Here is a 22,589-nt window from a genome sequence, read left to right on the forward strand (position 1 = left end):
ATAAAACGTTACTAGAGGACTACACGATCTGGATCTGTGGTTGGCTGAATCCAAAATGCAGAACCAAGGATACCAGGGTACAAAACTGTGGATATGGAGGGCTGCATGCCAAGTTACATGCTGATTTTCGACTGCATGGGAGTCAGCACCCCTAACTCCTGCGTTGTTCAAGGGTCAACTGTATAGATTTTCTTTGGCTTTCACTAGTTCTTCTACTAGTATCCTCCTTCTACACCAGAACCCACTCTAGGATCCCACACGGCACTGAGCTGTCACTTCTCTCTGGTCTCCTCCAACCTGTGACAGCCCCTCAGTCTTGTCTCCTCATTCAGCCACACTTTTGCAGAATGTTGCTCAATTTGAGATAAACGTGGGACACCTTATCATGACAGCAAGGAAGTGCTCCAAGACTCCTGTGGTCACATCACAGGAGCAACAGGAAAGGAAGGGATGGGCTCCAGATGGCCAAAGACAGAGAATGTGAGGGGCACAAAGAAAGAATGGAAACAAACATACAAAAATCCACAACAGTTCAAACCCCACCACTATACTAGTCACTTCTGGAGGCTGTTATGATACCAACTTCTTTTTCTGAAGATTACTCTAGGAAACAAGCATCAGCCTGCCTTTCCTGGATGACTATTTCAGCAAAACCAAAGATCAGGGCACACTGTTCACTATACAGGAACCACAATTAAAAACTGATAGTGAATAACAGAATTAGAAAATCAAAATGTTGCAACATCTAATGAAATGATGGTTGATGTCTGCTAAAACTAGGGGAAGAGCTGATGGGGAACTTATAATGATTGGCTCAGAGGGACTGAAGCTACTTTTCAATCTTATCACTAACGTGCCAACAACTAGGTATCACACTCTTAATGGGACGAAGAGTATCAGATCTATGAAGTATTCTGCCAAAAAAAAAAGAACCTGTATTCAATCAAACCTCTACATCCAACTCCCAATTTCAAGGAAATTCTGGGAACAGTATGTGTTAAATAACACCAACACAATGCCACTAGCTAAACCCAAAATGTGGGGCATACTACAGACAGATGTCCTCTTTTCTACAGCAAATCTACGACATAAAAAAAAAAAAGGGAGACTTTTATTGCTATAAAATACAAAAGCTTTAACCAAAATAACCTTATGTAATGTGAGAACTGTATCTGGATCCAGATTTGAATAAATTAAGTTAAAATGACATTTTTCACAGGAATAACTGAACATTGCCTAGCTGATAAAAGGTGATTATTAATTTTGTTGAGTGCAATGAAGGTGCTGTGGCTGTTTACTCTTAAATGTCTTATTTTTAAAAGACATAAACTAAAAGACTACAGATGAAATTACACATCTGGAATTTGCTTTGAAATATGCTAATAACTTTTTTGTAAGTTTAAGGAAGAAACAGAAATACAAGAATGCAGCAAGTTGATGGTAGCTGAAACTAGATGATGGGTACAGTACGTGGAGGACTGCTATAATGTCCTCCCTACTTGTGTGGTTAAAATTTCCATAATAAAAAACCAAAAAGAAAACTCTAACTAGGATGTAGTATAAATATATATCCAAAACTTCCCATACTTACTTCTATTTAAAATCTGTACTAATGAAACAATTCAAAAATATGTAAACCATTTTATAAACAATGTTCATGGAAGCTTCAGCCAAAAAAGGGGAAATAAAAACTAACTACAGAAAAGCAAAAAATAAAGTAATATATTACAAGTATTAAAAAATATTCACAAAGATTACATAAAGTAAAAAAAGCAGGATATAAAACTGTGGACAGTATAATTACAACTATGTTTTTAAAATTCACAGAGCTTTGTGAATATTTAAAAATGAAACAAATGAAACTAGAAGGAAGGACACCAGATGACTAACAATGTGTGATTAAGATTAAAACTCAAGGATCATGTTCCACTTTGTTTCATTCCTGTAGGCTCAATTTTTTGGAATAACTTACTATTTATATATCACACATACTTAATAAAACTCACCGGCTGGCTGATTCCACGTTTACCAACCACCCACCTAATACTTAAGGGTTGAGAAAAGTCTCTCCTACAGAAAGAGCAGGTACTGACCCAGCTGTCTGTCAATATGGGTAATAAAACTGTCATTCAGTTATCACGACATTTTCTCATGAAATTATACTATCAGTCTTGTTCTCCAAGACAGGGGGTCTCAAAGTGTGGTCTGGGCTCCATCAGGGGTCCCAAAGGCCCTTTCTGGGGCCACGAGGTTGAAATGAATGCTGACATATTATGTCTTTTTCACTCTCATTCTCTCCTCGCAGAAGCTCAGTGGAGTTCTGGTGTAAGATCAAAGTTCAAGGTTACATGAAAAGACTATTAAAAACTCACCTTCCCAACCACATATTTGTGTGAGGCCAGGTTTTCCCTCTTACAGTTCAACCAAAATAACACATCACTAACAGAGCAAATGCAGAAGCAGATGAGATTACAGCTAAGATTCTATTAAATCAGACATTAAAGAGATTCACAAAAATATAAAATGATGCCACTTTCCTCATTAAATTACTTTTTGTTTTTGGAAAAGATTGCTGTTTTTTCACAGGCAATGTTATTTATATTACATGCAAGGGGTTTGTTATTTTTAAAGAAAAATACATTTTTAAAATTTCAAAGTCTTAATTTTTAATATAAATATAGATAGAAATAAGTCATGTAAACAAAAGCTCTTAGGGACCTTCAATGTTTAAAAGTGTAATGAGGTCCTGAGCCCACAGGTTTGAGAACCACTGATAAAAGACATAACTAGTTCTCATGGACAAGTGCCTGGTGTTCACGGATGGGATGACATGCTACTCTTATGGCCAACACTCCCCAAATCAATCCAGAGTCAATGCAATCCCTATCAAAATCCCACCTGCCTTTTTTGCAGGAACTGATGAACTGATCTTAAAATTCCTATGGAAATGCAAGGGATGCACAATAGCCAAAACAATCTTGTAAACAACAAAGTTGGAGGGACTTCCCTGGTAGCAGGGTGGTTGAGACTCTGTGCTCCCAATGCAGGGGCCCAGGTTCGATCCCTGGTCAGGGAACTAGATCCCACATGCATACCGAAACTGAGAGTTCGCATGCTGCAACTAAGGAGCCAGCGACCTGCAGCTAAGAAGCCCACAAGCCGCAACTGAGGAGCCTGACCTGCTGCAACTAAGACCCGGTGCAACCACAAAATTAAAAAAAAAAAAAGAACAAAGTTGGAAGACTGATACTTCCTGATTTCAAAAGTTACTACAAAGCTATAAAAATCAAAACAGTGTGGTGCTGGCCAAAAGACAGACATACAGATCAATGGAACAGAATTAAGAATCCAGAAATAAACCCTTATATTTACGGTCAACTGAGTTTCGAAAGAGTGCCAAGACCATTCAATGGGGAAAAAATACTCCTTTCAACAAATGATTCTGGGACAACTGATTGTCCACATGCAAAAGAATGGAGCTGGACCCCTAAACTTACTCTCTATATAAAAATTAACTGAAAATGAAGCAAACACCTGCCTATAAGAGTTAAAACTATAAAACTCAGAAGAAAATAGAATGAAGCTTCATGAGCATGGACTAGGCAATGGCTTCTTAGCTGGGACACCAAAAGCAGAAACAACAAAAGAAAAAATAAACTGGTCTTCATCAAAATTTAAAACTTTTGTGCTTCAAAGCACACCATCAAGAAAGTGAAAAGATAATATGGAGAATGGGAGAAAATATTTGCAAATTATATATCTCATAAGGGACACATATCTAGAATAAAGAATTCCCAAAACTAAGACACAAATAAGTTAAAAATGGGCAAAGAGTCTGAATTGACATGTCCCCAAAGAAGATATACAAATGGCCAATAAGCAGGTGAAAAGATGCTTAACATCATTAGTCATTAGGGAAGTGCAAACTGAAACATGAGATACCACTCTACACTCACTGGGATGGCTATAATCAAAATGACAAATAATAATAAGCGCTGACAAGGATGTGCAGAAATGAAAATCTTCATACATTGCTGGTGGGAATTTAAAAGGGTACAGCCACTTTGGTAAGCAGCTTCAAAATGTTAAACAAAGAGCTACCATTATGACTCAGCAATTGCATCCCTAGGTATACACCCAAGAGAATTGAAAACATATTTCCCCACCACAACTTGTACATAAATATTCATAGCAACATTATTTATAATAGCCAAAAAGTGGAAACAACCCAAATAGTAAACAATTAGAGGTTAAGAGCCTTATTTTCAAACACATGCTTGGCGCACTTCAATGGGTTTTCAAATAATGAGGACAGAGAATTTGATAATTTCTAAAACAGTCAAAATAAAGATATCATTCTCGGGACTTCCCTGGTGGTGCAGTGGTTAAGAATCCGCCTGCCAATGCAGGGGACACGGGTTCAAGCCCTGGTCTGGGAAGATTCCACATGTCCCAGAGCAACTAAGCCCACGCACCACAACTACTGACCCTGCGCTCTAGAGCCCACGAGCCACAACTACTGAGCCTGCGTGCTGAAACTGCTGAAGCCCGTGCGCCTAGAGCCTGTGCTCAGCAACAAGAGAAGCCACTGTAATCAGAAGCCCGTGCGTCACAACGAAGAGTAGCCCCGGCTTGCCGCAACTAAAGAAAGCCCGTGCAGAGCAACAAAGACCCAACGCAGCCAAAAAAAAAAAAAAAAAAAAAAGATATCATTCTCCTAAAACAGCATGAAATTATTTTTCTTAGTACAAAAAGGTAATGTGGAAACATGGATGATTTGTCTCTAGATTAGAATGAGCATCTGGATCTCTGTTGTGCAACGATTATTCTAAGTGCTTTACATGGTACTAAATTAACCTTAATTCTGTTAGTCAGGTCTCACGCCCACCTAGCAGACCGGGAAACTGAGTTCAGAGGACACGCAGTCAAGGCCACAAGGCTAGTAGGTCCAGTGAGCTGGGTCACAGGCACCTGTGCAGGCAGCTCACCCTGTCAGTCCATGCTAACGGGCACACGCCCCACTGTGGTGGGGCCTCAGACGTACCTATAGTTTCCTTAGCTGCTCTTCGTTCCTTCTTCCCTTTTATGGTAATATTCATTTTCTACCAATGTGCAGATTATGATTTTGGCACTTAAAATAAGCGGTTTAAAAAAAAGAAAAAAACATGGTGCCTAAATATAAGCCAAATACTTCATCTTTCTTTACAACAAAAAGTGATCTGATTCAATGTCAGAAAAAGTAGAGTGTGGAGAGACGATACACTGCACCTTCCTGGGGAATTTTCAAGGGTATAGACAATTTTTGCTTTATGAGTTGACCTTAAAAGGTACACATTTCACATAAGACAACTCTCCACTATATGGGTGCCAAATACGAAGCCTCTTTTCTGAATCTAAAAACATTATTCTGAAGTCAGGAAGTCTGGACAGACTGCCCCCCACACTCTGTATTCACTGAACCCTTGAACACTTCCAGACCTTTCTTTGCATTCTGTTCTCCTGGCCTGGAACGCTCCTCCCTCCTTCCTGAAGGCAACCTTAGATTCCCTTTCTCATTCCCTTCCTCATGCACCACAGCCTCTCTGCTCTTTTCAGCAGTGACCATACGTGTGCCTCTCCCCTACCATCCTTAGTTTCTCAAAAGGTATCCACGTGCTTCTTCTTAGTATGTATAGGACACAACAGGAAAATATATCCCACCAGTGATATGTTACAATTTACCCCAAAGAGCTTCATTTTGTCAGTAACACTCAAATACATATGGTTTTACTATCCTGTTGTCTAAATACTCTTTCTGCATTTGCAGCCACATATGCTAAGGTCTCTTCTAACGCCTAATAACTGTGTGTGATCAAGAGCAATGAGTTAAGGAACACAGCACAAGCAGAGGAGATGGACGATACACGATGCTATCACACAGATATATGTTCTAAGAACTCCAGCCTAACAACTGGAATCATTTTACAAAAAAACAGTAAATAACTATTCAACTAGATAAGTAAACACAGTTTTACCTATATATGAAAAATGGATTATTAATAACTTCAGAGGTTGTCTTAATTAAGTAGTGTGTGACCCCTTTGAGAATCAATTAGAAAAGTTAAAATCTGTTACTTTCAATGTCTAAACATACTTTTTAGAAAGACAGTTTGCCTCCCAGACATCTGAAACTAAATAAGCTCATTAGAAAAGACAAAAATGGTCAAAGAAGCTAAATCAAATCATTAAAGCACAATCCTAGCATTTGGGGACTGTAAGGATGGATGTGTGTTAAGAATTGTAACTTTAAATATTTTATGAACTCAATATGCCCAACTCTAGATAAAGAGGTGTAAGAAAATCAAACACCACAATGGGAATGACAGTTATCATATACTTGTCTCCTACTGCCGGCTGGGCTGTACTGTTTACCTCACAGCTGTCTGCATCACCCTGCAGTATCTAAAATGCATATTCCTGTCTCACAGCAGAATAATTCGTATCGGGGCAGATCAGCTTATGCACCTTCCACAGCACCTTACACAGATTATACCCACAACTTAATCTGTAGGACTGAAGAGTGGGAACATTTACAGAGCAACAGATGGCTGTCTCCAGGAAAGCTGTTACTCTAGCTCTTTTGTTTTTTAAGATTCAATATCTCTATGACAGTCCATTCTTTCCACTGAGTCTTCCTACAGTGATGATGAATGAAAAGAGAGCAATCCAATCTCAGTGGAGTAGTTGTTTAATTACACTTTCAAACTGGCACCCAGTATGGAAATACATATTCCTAAGCAGAGGCTGCCAATAAACTGATATTAATTTTTAGAATTTCCTTTTATACATGCATACCTGTGCTTCTATTGAAAAAGACAGTAGGAGGAAAAGGTAACTCTTTTTCATAGTTTGATCTGGCTCTGCTCCTAGGGAGGGCATAAAATCAAACACAACATGCAAAAACTTATTTCTTAGCCAAACAGGAATGGGAAAGTATCTGCATGAGACATATACCATAAAAATTACATTAAAATTTTTTTCTACTAATTGCTTTCAATTTAGATCTTTACTAGATAATTCCACACAAAAAAATGAAAAAGGTCCCTTGCAGCTTTAAGACTTATAATTGGTTTATGACATATTATCTTGCCCTGGAGAAGACAAATATTTGACAAGATTATTTTACTAGGTTATAAGGAATCCTAAATAAACTATTATTTGAAACAAGTAAAGCAATATGAAGATTTTAAAATCCTTCTCTTACTTTGCACGTGGTTGTAATGGCTGTTTTGTAAAATTTTGGTAAATGTGAGTGCAAAGGTGAAGCAGAGAATCACATCCTTAGAGATACAGCCTTTCTGCACTCAAAGTATAACTTCTTGCTCTTATCATGAGTTGCTCCTTTTCCAACAGAAGAGCATCTCCTGAAACAGTCACATACTTTTTCACCAGTGCAAGCTTTGCTAATTGACACATCTTTCTGGACACGACCAGGAAGTGCCAGGGCCAAACTGGCAGCCTGCACAGGACACAAGGCAGCACATCCACACCACTCAGCCTAATGTGGAAGGAGTACATATGCCAAGAAATACTTTTATTTTAACAAAGATATTCAACTTCATAGTTCAAAAGCTAATGGTCCTGAGTCCAGCCTGTTTAGAATGTATTCTGACCTCCATTCGTCTGTTTATCAACATTTTTTCAGTAAGAACTACTTCCCAGGTTGAAAGTGAGGGCCCCCCCACGTGCCAGATGCGCAGGGTCTGGCCAGCAGTCTGCCAGGCTGAGAGCCCCCCTATACCTCTCCTGCCTCACTCAGGCCCCCTCACTTCCACCCCCAAGTCCTTCTCACATCAGTCTGCTCACCTGCTGCAAAGGCCCTTCCAGTGTGAGCGCCTGCGCCTCTTATTCACATGTCTCTGTTCTCAGACACACACTAACCTTACTGATGGAAAGCTGAACGTGTCTACAGTCCAGAGCAGGAAAAAACAATCACTGCTGACCTTTCATGCATAATATCACCCTTTGGACAAAGAGCAGAACTGCTTCATTCAGTGTCTTTCATAATTTATTTTTACCTTAGGGGACTGAGCATATGTAGGTTTTTTTTTTTTTTTTCTAAACTATACAGCTTTGTTACTTTCATTTTGAACATGTGATCACTTTGAGATTATTGAAACTCTCCACAAAAATCACTTTCTCTCATTTACATTTGAAAACAAAAAATGCTGATAGCCAAATATACCATTAGTATACACCTGTACCAAAAGTCAGAATCAATACCACAAAAGTGTCTTTCAAGAGACCCAGAAGCCCTCTTCAAAAATAAACTCTAGACAGTACATTTCTTCAACTCTTTTTACGGGAAAAAGTCTCTATTCACCTCACCCTTTTAATGAAGCTTGCATTTTTTCAAGGACTGCCTATCACGTTCTATTGTGCTTTCCAATTTATAATCACATAACTACAGTTTTTCAGTTGAAAGAGCATAATACTCTTTCACCTGAAGAGGAAGATGGGTGGGGGGTGCTGAGCAAACTTAGAACTCAACATTTTAAAGAATGACAGAACGTCAGAGCTGGAAACACCTTGGAGCTGCTTTAACCCTGTGCTGCTCAAACTGGGACATGCTTGTTATTCCTAGGAGGGCGCCACAAAACCAGAACTAGAGGTGGCACGATTGTTCGAAGTTCTGGAACCATATACAAATTCAGCAATTTAAAAAAACTGTACACCTGATACTGATAGAATATTTTAACTTCTCCATCCTGTAACAGACCAATTTCTTAAAGTACTACCAACATGTAGTTTTCAAGTATGTTAAATTAAAAGAAAAGCTTTGCTGTGGGGAAAAGGTACTTCTGATCTACATTAATCAACTAAGCAATAAATCAAAACAAAGCAAGAACATCTTGAATATGTAATGTTTCTCCAAATGAAGGACAATGAAATTCCCACAGGGTCTGCAGAGCTCCAAAGTGGTAAATAGCTGTATCTGATGCAACAGACGGCCGTAATAAATAGGGCAACCTATCTTCCTCAAGTGCCATCTACAGCCCTATGGGTCTTCCCTAAACTCTTGTTACCCGAACATGTAAATCATCTTCCTTAAAAATTAAAAGCCACTTAACAGCTTTATAAGTAGTGATAAAATATGACTTATTTCAAGATCTACGTTAATGTCCATCTTTCCTTTCCTGAATTTAGTATTCCTAATAGACCTATATTTCTTAGCACTTTGGTGAAAGGGAAATATTCCATAACAACTATAATCTTATATAGCTCTTGAAAACTAGACCTTGAAAGTCAGGGCAAGGAACCCAAATACATACAACCTGCACCTAAGACAACTTTAAAAAACTTCATGAAAATGAATGAGTTTTTCTCTGCAGTTTCTATATCAGAGAAGGTTTAGAGAAAAAACTACCTGTTAATTGTAAGAGCGCTGGTCATTTATCTGTGGTCTGGATCCCATTCCCTCCTCTTTTCCTGTATCTTCAACCTCTTCCTCCTGTCCCTGTCTAAACATGCCCAGCCCGTGCTGTCTCCAAAGACAGAGCGCAAGGGAGGGAGAGTGGAGACAAGAGAAGCAGGACAAAACCAAGTGACTGGGGGGGGGGAGGGGGTCCTGGACCAGAAGCAGCCTCTCCAAGGACACTGTTCCTTCCAAAACGGCCACTCGCCTGCCTGACGATAGATGGACCAGAAGGCGGCCTCTGCAAGCGCTCTCTTCCTCATGTGCCTCCTTTTCTGCTCCTCTCCTCTCTGACCCTCCCTGGATGCTCTCTCATCCTATGTGACAGGAAGTAACTGTATAGTAAGGGAGGCGATTCTGAAACCTGATACATGAATCCTGAGCCACCTGAACCTGTATATACTCATCACTTGGGCCTTTTTCTTAGACTGAGTTAGTCTATTGGACATTCTTTTACTTCTTTCTCACCTAAACCACATCCTAATGAATCACCTAAGACTTTCACTTGTTTCCTTAAAGTACAACTTGGATACTTAAAAAATAATCTGAATGGCGCAATGCTTCTAGAATAATTATTCCCCAATTTTTTATAGTTGTCATATCCATCTACCTAATTTAACAGCAGTTTTGGTGATTTGTTTTTATTGAGACACTCCAAAGTTTTCAAATTAGTTTTCCTATGATAACTGTTTTGTACTATTTTTATCAGTTTATATTAGTTAAATCATGTACTTAATGAGTACAACTGCCCTGAACACACTCGGGGACAAACTGAACTGGCTTTTATAAGCAAACAACTCAACTGGTAGGAAGAGGAACAGAGAGAAAACAAAGAGCAGCCCACCAGCCCCAGCACTTTGCTGCCCACAGGTAGCTGGTTTCACCAGGAGATCGTCACCTGCAGCTTCTACCTCACTGGGCCTTCTGCTCTCAGCTTTTCCTGATTTCAGTTAACACCATGTGTTAAATTTCAGTGCATCTAAGCAAATATCTGGCGAACATTTTTTGACCTACGGATTCCTCAAAATCAACCGTTTAAAAAAATCCATTCTCATATAAAACAAATAAAAACTGACAATCCCTCAATCTCAAGGAAAGACAGGACATCATCTACCCAGCTGCTCTAACCAGAAACCTGCAAATAAATTTCTAACCCCTTCTCTCACATAAGCTTATACCTCCTCACCTCTACTGTCACTAAACTGTTCCAATAACCATGATCTTTGCACAGAATGACTACCCCAACCTCCTAGGTCTCCCCCGTCCCACCAATGCTTCCGCAGAATGACGCTCCTGAAACAGGAGACCTGCATCCCACCCTCAGCGTACATCCACCACGCAGGCACTCAGACCACTGGGACACCAACCAGCCAGCCCAGCTGGAAATGTCACTCCTCGTGCTTTCCACAAAGCCTGAGTTGAGTTGCAAACCCTTTACATGCAGCGAGGCAGCCGTCTCTCCAGTACTGGGAGGGCGGGAAAGTATCTACTTTCTTGACCGCTGTATCCTGATACAGTACCCAACAGAGCATAATCTCAGGAAAAGTGTTTAATCATTTCATCTTTCATGCACTAAACATGTGGGAGGAAATTCCTAGTATTTAAAATATAAAGCTCAGAAAATGAGATGACTCAAAGTGAAAGTTTCTGTTGCTGCCTATTCCAAATGATGTGTTAATGTGGGAAAAGACAACATTCTTAGGTCACGGTAAAATTACTTTGAGTTCACTTTCATTTTATTTTAGATACTCTCTAGGTTTTGTATATGTGTGTACATGTGTGTACATACATGTAAGTGTGCACTTGGGATCTGAACATACAGAAGAGTTAAATACAAAATGATGTTGACAGTAAAAAATTATTTAATTATCAAAATGACAACTCATAGAAGAAATTCCTAAGCGGCAAACACACAAAACCTATTATTTGTATTGAAAGTAGAGGTCAGGGCTTCCCTGGCGGCACAGTGGTTAAGAATCCACCTGTCAATGCAGGGGACACAGGTTCGGTCCCTGGCCCAGGAAGATCCCACATGCCGCGGGGCAACTAAGCCCATGCGCCACAACTACTGAGCCTGTGCTCTAGAGCCCGTGAGCCACAACTACTGAGCCCACACACAACTACTGAAGCCCGCGCGCCTAGAGCCTGTGCTCCGCAACGAGAAGCCACCGCAATGAGAAGCCTGTGCACCTCAAAGAAGAGTAGCCCCCGCTCGCTGCAACTAGAGAAAGCCTGCGCGTAGCAAAAAATAAATAAATTAAAAAAAAAAAAAAAAAAGAAAGTAGAGGTCAAAGATCCTTCTGAAAATATGCTGAAAGTTATGACTCCTTTCACTGGAAAAATGGACATATACTAGAAATGTTAAACACCAACCCAGGAGCTCAAGGATTCCCTCCCCACCCCAAGTCCACCTATGACATCAGGCTGGGCGTGGGACGAGGACAATAAGAGCAGGGACCCCCACCTAGCAGGTGGTGAGCATTTTTAGGGCCTGTCAGCACAGAGCATGTGCTCAAACAAGTGCCAGCGAACAACCAGGAACCGGCCCCAGGGAGCTATGAAACACAGAGATCTCTCACTTTGCCAAAGTTTGCTTGTACGAAAGGCCTATGTTAGTACCCGTTTTTGCTAACCAAGAGACCTGAAGAGAACTTTTGCTTTTGCGAAAATCAAAAATGGCGGCCTGGCGGCTTTCTGCGTTCGTTTTGCAGCAGTTACAGAGGCAGCGCTCACTGGAGCAGTGAGAGCAGCCCCGCCGAGCTCCTTCCCCCGCCACACTCAGCATCTCAGCACCCAGCCACCTGGCTGTGAGCTGCGTCTGTGAGCATCTGGGCTTTACCTCCATCTATTCTGTGCCTCCCTTAACAAGATGTGTCCTAAGGTAACTGCTTCTTTGCTTTACACCATTTTGGCTTATGGAAGGTTCCAGAGGAGTGCTCCACTTCCGAATAGGACAGCAGGGGCACCCGTACCACGTTGTACTCAGAAAGTAACAGCCACTGAGTCCAAGCACAGAACCTAATCACGATCCTCAAAGATTAGGTGTGACAATTGAACACGCTTTCACGTTTTCCAAAATGACTGTGCAAATCAGTTAATATTAAAATATATCAAATACCCCCTAACATGAAGCATTCCTTACAAAAGTGATACCACATTTGAAGAAAGAATTTATGTTCCACAGTTATAATTCAAAAACATGTACTACTTTGGATAATCTTTCAATTTGGTATTCCAACATAATACCATCTCCATTTTGTAAGTAACTGGATCACAAGTCCTAGCCCACTTAGGATTACAGTTCAATAGATGATGAAACTAATAACATCACCATAAAAGCTCCAAGCCAATTATGAGGATCAGAATCAGCTCCAATAATTTTGAATTACTCCTCAGCAAGGTAAATGACCTTCTCTCAGACTTCTGTTGTGGGCTACCCCTGACCTCAACAATCATCACTATAAAACAACTATTAAAACTTTCTAATTAAAGCCAGCATTTCTGATGCTTAGCTATGCTGTGTTTATAGCTCTCAAATCTATCAGGTTACTGGACCTAAGACACCTTTATGCAAGACACCTATGCTTTCTGAGAACTGGGCACTATTTGCAGTGGACTTGGAAACAAGAAGTTAGGCAAATCCCGTTTTCTGCTCTTCTCTCTTGTGTGATATAAGGCACCTGTCTCCAGGCCTCAGTTTCCTAAACAGTAAAACAGATGTTCCTAAACAGTAAAACAGATGTTCCTAAACAGTAAAACAGATGTTCCAAAGAACAAATGGGGAAAAAAGCAGCAAGGGCTTTGGGTCACCTGAATTACAAGTCCAATACACTGCGGAGAATGGCAACTGCTGCCACCTGCGCTCAGGTCTCCGTTTAGGAAAGCTGCAGGCTGTGGAGGTCTGAAATCACTGGGCACATGGCAGCAACGAACACAAACAGACAAGGCAGAACTGAAGGCCGGGAGAGGTGCTCAGAGCTCTGGAGCCTGCCCTCCTCTTCACAGAAAGGTGGTGGGTGTGAACACAGGGGCTGCTGCTTCCAAAGCCTGAAGGCAGAGCCCTGCACCGGGGTGCGGATGTTAAGGTCTGAATGCTTTAGGAAGGAAACCACTGAATTTAAATGAATTTTCCTTAGACTATTTCTCAAAGACGAGTCTGAATATATGATACAGACTAGAAGACCTGTTAGCACCTTCCTAACAGGAAGGATTGTAAATGGATTAAAGCTAATAGGTTAAACTATCTAAAATGACAAACAAAACCCTTAATTTTCCTGGAATAAAAACATTAATTCAATGTTTTAAAAAGCACAGTTTAATGGCTGTTTTACAAATCTGCTTTAAAAACATAACAATAAAATGCTGACTTAAAATTCTATAGCATACATAAAACTAACACTTTCACCAATTTCAATTTTTCTTTTGAAATTCCACTGTTAAGGGTGTAACTTGAAAAGTATCTTACTGAGTTCTATTAATAGTGGACCGAAGTTATAGTCCTCACTCTGCCACCAGCCAACTAGCTGTATTTCTAATTAATTTTACTTCTGTGCGTTTCAGTCTCTGAATCTTTAGAGCTCTAAAACCCTCACACTACAACTGTAATACTACGCAATTTTTCTGGCAGTTATTTTCAGAAACTATTATCAAATCTCAGTTAATAAAATAATGTAGACCAAAACTCAAAGTCTCAGAAAATGACTTACTTCAAAGTGTTATTTCATTCACACCAAACATTACATGAATAGTCAAAAAGGATAAAAGGTTTCCCTCTCAGTCTTATAATTCCAGGCAGGTAACAATGGCACTGATAAAAACAAACTACTCCATGCAACTGGATTAAGGCTGATTACGTGTACTCTTAATTATTATTAAACACTTGGTACACTTATTCTTCACCAATTATCAATAAACCTACCTAACCACAACCCCACGCACCAAACTATAAATTGGAAGGTATTGATCTAGCTTTCATTTGCCCCACTCAGAATATTACCTAGCACAGGAGTCCCTCCCTATCTGTGGTTTGCTTTCCATGCTTTTGGTTACCCAGGGTCAACTATGGTCCAAAAATATCAAGTGGAAAATCCCAGAAATAAACAATTCATAGGTTTTCAATTGCGCGCCATCTGAGTAGCACGGCCCAATCTTGCGCTGTCCCACCCGGGACGTGACTCAACCCTTTGTGCAGCGTATCCCGCCCATTAGTCACTCAGCAGCCAGCTGGTTATCAGATCAGCTATCACAGTCTGGCAGTGCTGGAGTTCAAGGGACCCTTATTTTATTTAATAATTGCCCCAAAGAGCAAGAGTAGTGATGCTGGCAATTCAGATATGCCAAAGAGAAGCTGTAAAGTGCTTCCTTTAAGTGAAAAGGTAAAAATTCCTGACTTAATAAGGAAAAAAATTGTGCTGAGGTTAAGATCTACAGTACGAACACTGTGAAAATTGTGAAGGAAAAAGAAATTCGTGCTAGTTTTTCTGTCGCACCTCAAAGTGCAAAAGTTATAGCCAAAGTGTTTGATAAATGATTAGTTAAGATGGAAAAGGCATTAAATTTGTACAATAGGGTACTTTGAGACCACATTCACATAACTCCTATTATGGTATATTGTCATAATTGTCATATTTTATTATTATTGTTAATGTCTTACTGTGCCTAATGTATAAATTAAACTTTATCCTAGGTATGTATGTATAGGAAAAAATTAGTATATATAGGAGTTACGGCACTGTCCGCAGCTTCAGGCATCCACTGTGGGAATGTACCCCCAGACAAGAGAGGACCGCTGTAATATGACTTGTGGCCGTACAGTGAATTTGGGAAAACACCTGATCTATGTTTTTTTATCTTGAGCTGTAATCTCGCGATTTCACGAAAAACTGAAAACTACGTTAACAGATTAAAAACCTCCACAATGACAATCAAACACACTCTCAACATTCTAAACTTAAAAGAACAGTATGCTACGAGTGTCCATGACTGAAAATACTAAAACTCATGGTCATTTTAGGATCCCAAGCCACTCTTTTGTAGGAAAACATTTCACTCTTAACTGGAAGTTTCACCAGGTCACAGAGACTTTCAAATTCTATCTGTGTGCTTGAATGCTTCTGCAATTTTATTTGGTGATCCTATTTTCTACTTCCGGTCCTTTCATGTTTAGGATTAACTCTCCTGCACTGAGCCCTGAAAGATAATGATTTCAGCAGAATAAAGGAAAATTTGTCAATGTATACAAAGAAATAGGAAGAGCTGTGAAAAACTAAGGGCCACGCGCAGAGACAGCAAGTACTACGTACGAGCTGCTTTAATCACTGCATCCTTCTGTCTTCACCAACTGCCCTTCCCCTGCCTAGATATTTAAGGTGTGAAGAAGCAAACACTGCTGACTCATTGTTACTCACTTGTACAATGGTCTGTACTCCAAGGGAAATGGTCTGTATGAAGGGAAACTAGAAATAGCATTCTAGTCTGACACCAAGCATCACTGGAGATACAGATATGAATCCAAAAGGAACATGGACCTTACAATAATGCCAGAGAAAGGTTTATCCCAAAAGGTTTCCACACTGAGCTTCTGCACTAAATGACAACCAGCATACCATAATAGTAGCAAAGATCAAATGCTTTTGCCTTCTAAATACCCAGATTTTTAAAAGGCAACTCTCTCCACGGGGACTTCAAGTCTGCTTTTAAAGGCTCCTGGCATTCCCTGACCATGGGAGTTTTGAGAAGCCAGGCAGCAATGGATTACAGTACATACTATATGCAGTGTGCTTATGACACACACACACACACACACACACACAGCTGACTCTTAACAACACAGGTTTGAACTGCGTGGGTCCACTTATACACGGATTTTTTTCAATAAATATGTATTACAGTACTACACGACCCAAGGTTGGTTGAGTCCACGGGTGTGGGACCACAGATACAGAGAGCCAACTGGAAAGTTCTACTCTGATTTTCAACTGCGCAGAGGACTGGCTCCCCAACCCCTCCGCTGTTCAAGGGTCAACTGTACATGGCAAGGCAAAAATTATACAGATGGTAAAATCTCAACAATGAAATACAGACACATATGTAATCAACAAACAGAAATAAAAATGTTCAGAAAGTATAAAGTATTTAAAGAAGAGGTTTTAAAGGACTTGATTATTTCCAGAAAAAAATATTTGAAAAGGGAATGTTTAATATATTCAGAAAGAGATAATAATCGAGGCAACTTGTAAATCTATATCCAATTGGTCACTATGTTTTTAATCCCTATATTTTCAAGCTTTGACAATAAAACAAAGCTTTTTGAAATCTGAAAACAAAATGTTCTCATTTTTCAGAGATGTTTCTAAAAAAGGAATCTGTTAATTAGTCTGCCTTAATAAAAGCTGAAATAACAAATATACTTTAAACAAGTGACAAATGCTAGCAGGTTTGAGGCCTATTTTTAAAGTATTTTTTAAACACACATGATTATGTGTAATACAAATGAAAGGGGTTCTAAGCAACCTATTCTTCATTTAGACCAGGGCTTGGACTGTTCCACTGTGACAAACACAAGTGTAAGCAAGAGAGCTTGCCACCCTGGGGCCAAGTAAAACCAGTCTGTATGCATCCATTCCTCCCCTTCAACACAAGTCTCTGTAAAGCAGAAGGATTGCTTAAAAAGGCAATTCTGGTCTTGCAATTCTCCTGTTTCAAACCCTCTGACTGCTTCTCACTGTTCTTAGGATAGAGAGCACAATTCTCACCCATGCCAGGAGCTCCAGACCCTGCAGGACCCCACTGCTGCCTCGCCCACCCCCTCCCTGTCGCCAGCCTCTCCAAATGAGTTCCTAGCTCAGAGTTTTTGCACCATTATCCTCTGCCTAGAAGGCTCCCTCCCCCTGCCCAATCCCTCAAGGTCTACATGACAACCTCCCAGCACAACATTATCTGATTGTCTCCCTGCCTCAGTGGACAGAAAGTTCCAGAGAGGAGGGCAATTTTCTCTTTTGTTCACCATTACAACCCTGGGATTTACTCATCAATTATTTAGTGCATACTGTTTTCTAACGTCTGGGTTCATAGTAATGAACAGAAGAGACAGAAACCCTCAACTTCATAGGGTTTACATTCAAGTACAAGAAGACACAAGGTACGTAAAATACAGAAATTACATGGCATGTTATAATGTAGTAATAAGTGCTACAAACAAAAATAAAGCAGGGAAGGGAGATGAGGGATGTCCACCACACTCCACACTACAATAAACTCGACTGTCCTAACGGGACTGCTCAAGGAAGCGTGGAGTGGAGAGTCCTAAAGAAGTTTCACGTACAGAGGGTTCAAGAGCCCAAAAATGCTGGTCTACTTTACTTTGAATAAAACAGTTCACTGTCTTAATTCCTTCTAGACCACAAGCCTTAGAGAAAAGTTCTGGTATCATTCATCTTTGTACTGCTAATGTGTGGTTGATCAAAAATACCTGCTCAAAGAAGGAATGAATGAACCCTCCTCTTTCCTCTCAGTGGCCCTGCTTTGCACCAGATCATGGAGCAATGATTCTCAAAAGGGAATAAAAAAAGGAAAAATCGGGGCTTCCCTGGTTGCGCAGTGGTTGAGAGTCTGCCTGCCGACGCGGGGGATATGGGTTCGGGCCCTGGTCTGGGAGGATCCCGCGTGCGCCGCGGAGCGACTAGGCCCGTGAGCCACAATTGCTGAGCCTGCGCGTCTGGAGCCTGTGCTCGGCAACGAGAGAGGCCGCGATAGTGAGAGGCCCGCGCAGCGCGATGAGGAGTGGCCCCCGCTTGCCACAACTAGGGAAAGCCCTAGCACAGAAATGAAGACCCAACACAGCCATAAATAAATAAATTAATTAATTTTAAAAAATAAAAAATAAAATAAAATAAAAAATAAAAAAAAGGAAAAATCCACTGAAGTTTAAAAATACATTTTCACTACTGTAATTGCTTTGTTTTTGGCTAATATAATTTGTTTTCATTTCAAAGCAAAATAAAGAAGGTAAGAAATATTTATTGTTATCAAAAGGGGCACATTTTTAAAGACTGAGAAAGTATATCATCTAGAGGTCCCGTAGTCAAATCACTCCACCTAAAATAGTGTATGTGCTAGATGTAGCTATCAAGTCAGTTAACATTTTTTAAGTAGAATTTTTATGCATTTTCTATTGCATTCTTTTCAAGTAAAAATTTTCATGTTTGTTTATGAAAGCATGCAAATAATTCCTCTAAAACTGAGGTGGGGGCTTCCCTGGTGGCGCAGTGGTTGAGAGTCTGCCTGCCGATGCAGGGGACGGGGGTTTGAGCCCAGTCTGGGAGGATCCCACATGCCGCGGAGCAACTGGGGCTGTGAGCCACAACTACTGAGCCTGCGCGTCTGGAGCCTGTGCTCTGCAACAAGAGAGGCCGCGATAGTGAGAGGCCCGTGCACCTCGATGAAGAGTGGACCCCGCTCGCCGCAACTGGAGAAAGCCCTCGCACAGAAACGAAGACCCAACACAGCCAAACATAAATAAATAAATAAAAATAAATTTATTTAAAAAAAAAAAAAAAACTGAGGTGGGAGGTGCCTTATCCCTCTAGTGAAACAAAGTTTCCTCAACATCTGTAGTGCAACACTTGGCCCTGGGCTGGGCAAAGAGGTTAGGGACATAAAAGGATCTTGCCCACAAGGAGCTTACATTAATTAATTAGTGCAATGCCTTGGGGTGCTATGGAAACAGAGAAGCACTCAGCATGACATTAAAAATTAAGGCAAGGATTCCTGAAATACCTTTTTAAGGATGGGTTAAGGAGCTAAGTCAAAAAAAAAAAAGAAGAGAAGACCTTCAATTCCAGGCAAAGGAAATAGAGAGAGCAAAGACGACGTCACGGTTTTGGGGAGAGGACTGTGGCCAGCGCAGGCCAACCAAAGGTGGCCCAGCCAGCAAGGAGAAGGCAGAAGTGGCAAGGCCCCTGGGCCCTTCTTAGGCAGGGGACAGTCACTGAGGAGTTTTTACAAAGGGCCTAACAATCAGGATATGCCTTTAAAGCAACCTCTCACTACAGTGTGACAAAAATGGTGTGTGTAAATAAGAGAGCATTTTATTTTTATCACACAAATATCACCCTAATTTATCAGTTTTTAAGCCAAAACTTCTGCATATCAGATTTCATAAAGAAAATTTTCAGTGAAGACTAAGTCTCACCTCAAGGATTATCAAATTTAAGTAGGAAATGTCCACCATGTTACAGAATGCACTCTGTGGCCCAGGTCTCACTATAGTAGGGAAGTAGGGCTGACACTAAAGAGGAAACCAGACCATGACAGAAGGCACAAAAGGGGTGGCATCACTCACCTGCAACCCTTCATGATTACACAGGAACCATGACAGCTTCTCCAGAAAAAATGGTGAAAAAGTTTATAAAGCACTGAAGGGACAAAAGGTTTGGGGGTGGGGGAGGTGAGAAGGAAGGAAACATAAGCTGACTTAATCATTTTGCCTGATCATAAGGAAGACATTTACATGTTGGAAAAATAAAGCCCTAGAACATTAGGGAAAAAACATTTCCATGTTGGAAATATCCTTCTCCTTTCAGTAAGAGAACCTAATGGTTATCTACCTTACAATTCCACATTCTAATAAATTCATTTTCTAATCAAGATAACTCCAGAAGTAGAGTAGCTCCAAAGATACCAACAAGTGCAACAATTAGGAGCAAAAAGTTCAAACTGAACTAAATTAACATCAGGTCTGGTGAGTTTAACCCTCTCAGAAGGCAGTGCCTCCTTTACTAGGTACTCTAAAATTAGCTCTTACAGAAAAAGGAGAACTCTTTACAGGAATAAAGTTTTACAAAGGAGCATAAGCAACCAAACCCTGCAGCAGTGTCTGTTTCTTTTAACAATGTACTTTCCATAAACACAACTTCAGTGCTTGCTTTCTTCTCTCCATTAGAAAAAGGTTGAGTCAATGGTCTTATAGGAGGAATTACAAGAATATACATGATTTTCTTGCATTTACCAATCAGGAAAAAAAAATCCTTAAATATGAGAGAACTCTGCAAGAGTACAGCATGTGTTATGAAAGCCTATTTGAAACTTGTGCCTTAAACAATAGGATGAAAACAAATGGAATTTAAAGTAATATAGCTACAGAGCTTTTTGCAATCTCAAGGGACAATCATAAAGAAAACACAAGTTACTAAAATTAGAAGACCTAGGTTATAATCCTAGTTATCACTACAGAAAGTATGAATTCCAGCAGCAGGGCACTGAAATAACAGCGAAAGGAGTTTGTCAGCCACTTGGTTGGTAACATCAACCACAGCTCTATCATTGCAAAAACTTGTAATATTGTTGCTAATCTATGTTAAGTAGTGGGGCTACTTTAAAGCACTGTTTACTGTTACTAACATTAAAAACATGATGTTCCCACCTTGCACTTAAGTATTTTGGAACTGTTTTATGATACATGAAGACTGCTTCATTAAAAACAAATGATTAAGTAAAATATTTGTTTCCACAGATTTTAAATACGTATTTGCCTAAACATATGCTTATCTGTGAAAACCATATTAATATCAATGAATTCTCCAAATCTCAATTTTTTTTAAAGTGCAATTCCTAGGAACCTTAAATAAAATCAAAATCTTCCCTGAACATGCTGCCATTTAATTTTGGCTACTCTTCAACAAAACACGTTAAAATAAATGCCAAGAAACTTCTGTTCTCACATTATCATCCATTTTCTCTCTGGCTCCTACTCAAATATAGTATAAATCCTTTCTCCAAATACACATTCTGTCCTCAGACCTTCTTTCTCTGCCCAGATACATGTGATAAAGAAAAAAAAAATTGTTAATAAATTAAAACTGACAGTCACTAAAAGAATATTGAAAACAGTAATAAGGTAAACATCATTTTCAAAATTCTGAATAAGAATCTGAGTAATAAAAAAAAAAGAGCAAAAACAGCCAACATCAACATGTTACAAGCAGTCCTATGAAACTGATGTTATTATAATTCTCCTGTTAGAGATGAAGAAAGTGAAGCCCCAGAGGGTAACTTCTAATCAATAAGAAGCCATCTCTATCTCCCTTCACACACCCACTTTTTCACCTTACAAAGGCAACACACATCAACTTTTCAAAATACAGGATGAAATTTATTTCTAACTAAACACAAGTTTCAAAGCGAAGTACACAAATCAAATTTATGGTTGAATAATAAACTTGCTAACCTGATGCCTTTCATAAAGTATTCCACCTTAGCAACTCAAGCAAACTTACATCAAGCGATTTCGTAGAGCCTGATTATAAAACTGCCCTTCAGAATATTAAATACAGAGAAAAGTTGACAAGCCACAACCATTTCAACTTCTGTAAATTACCCTGACTGTAAATTAGAGGGAGCCAGGCAGGTGGCGAAGTATGGAAATTGCACACTGCACATATTATCTAACCTCCAAAGAAATGAACGTCACTCTTCCCCACTGTGGTCTTTGCAAACTACAACTCAGAACCTATTTCAAAAGCATTTTAGATACTTAACACAAAATAAGAGACCAGCTAAGTGTCATGAGAAAAACTTTAAAAACAAGAAAATAATTTGTATGCTTACAATATTCAAGTTGATATTATCTTTTTTAAAAAAACCCTCACACAAACTGATTTCCCTTAACCGTCCAGGGAACTCTTCCCGTTCCTTCAGTTATCCAAAACTTCAAACTTCCACTTAACATTTAGGGCAAGTTACTGTGCAGCCAAGGAGAGGGTCTCAAACGCACAGGATAGCTACCCTACAGATAATCTTCTCAAGTTTCACCTCAGCCTAAATTAAAGACCGTTTTATGTAGAAATGAGGGGGAAGACAAGATGACCTGCACGTAAAGTTGCAATACAAAATTACAGAGAAGTCTGAACAAGTTTTAAGTTTTACGTTCTGATTGGACACGACTGAGAAGCAGGTGGTAAGAGATTCCTGACCTGCCCCTTTCTCGAACACAGGGCGTCTTTAGAATTTTTTCCTAATTCTTCCAGAATCTGCCTCTGCTCAAACCTCCCTGAGGAGAGCGGGAGCGTCCCAAACACACCCGGAGCAACAGGATCCCACTTCCTGGTCCGAGTGACCCGGGCCCTCCCCGCCCGGC

The 22,589-nt window shown here is 39.9% G+C and overlaps 1 protein-coding gene across 8 annotated transcripts in view; it reads right to left on the reverse strand.

The window, feature by feature from the left end:
* LARP4B (La ribonucleoprotein 4B) overlaps positions 1 to 22,589 on the reverse strand; it is an 86,472-nt gene that overhangs the window by 60,209 nt on the left and 3,674 nt on the right. The window lies entirely within an intron of this gene.

This window comes from Balaenoptera borealis (genome assembly GCF_965194805.1).
Source record: "Balaenoptera borealis genome assembly, chromosome: 3".
Lineage (NCBI taxonomy): Eukaryota > Metazoa > Chordata > Mammalia > Artiodactyla > Balaenopteridae > Balaenoptera > Balaenoptera borealis.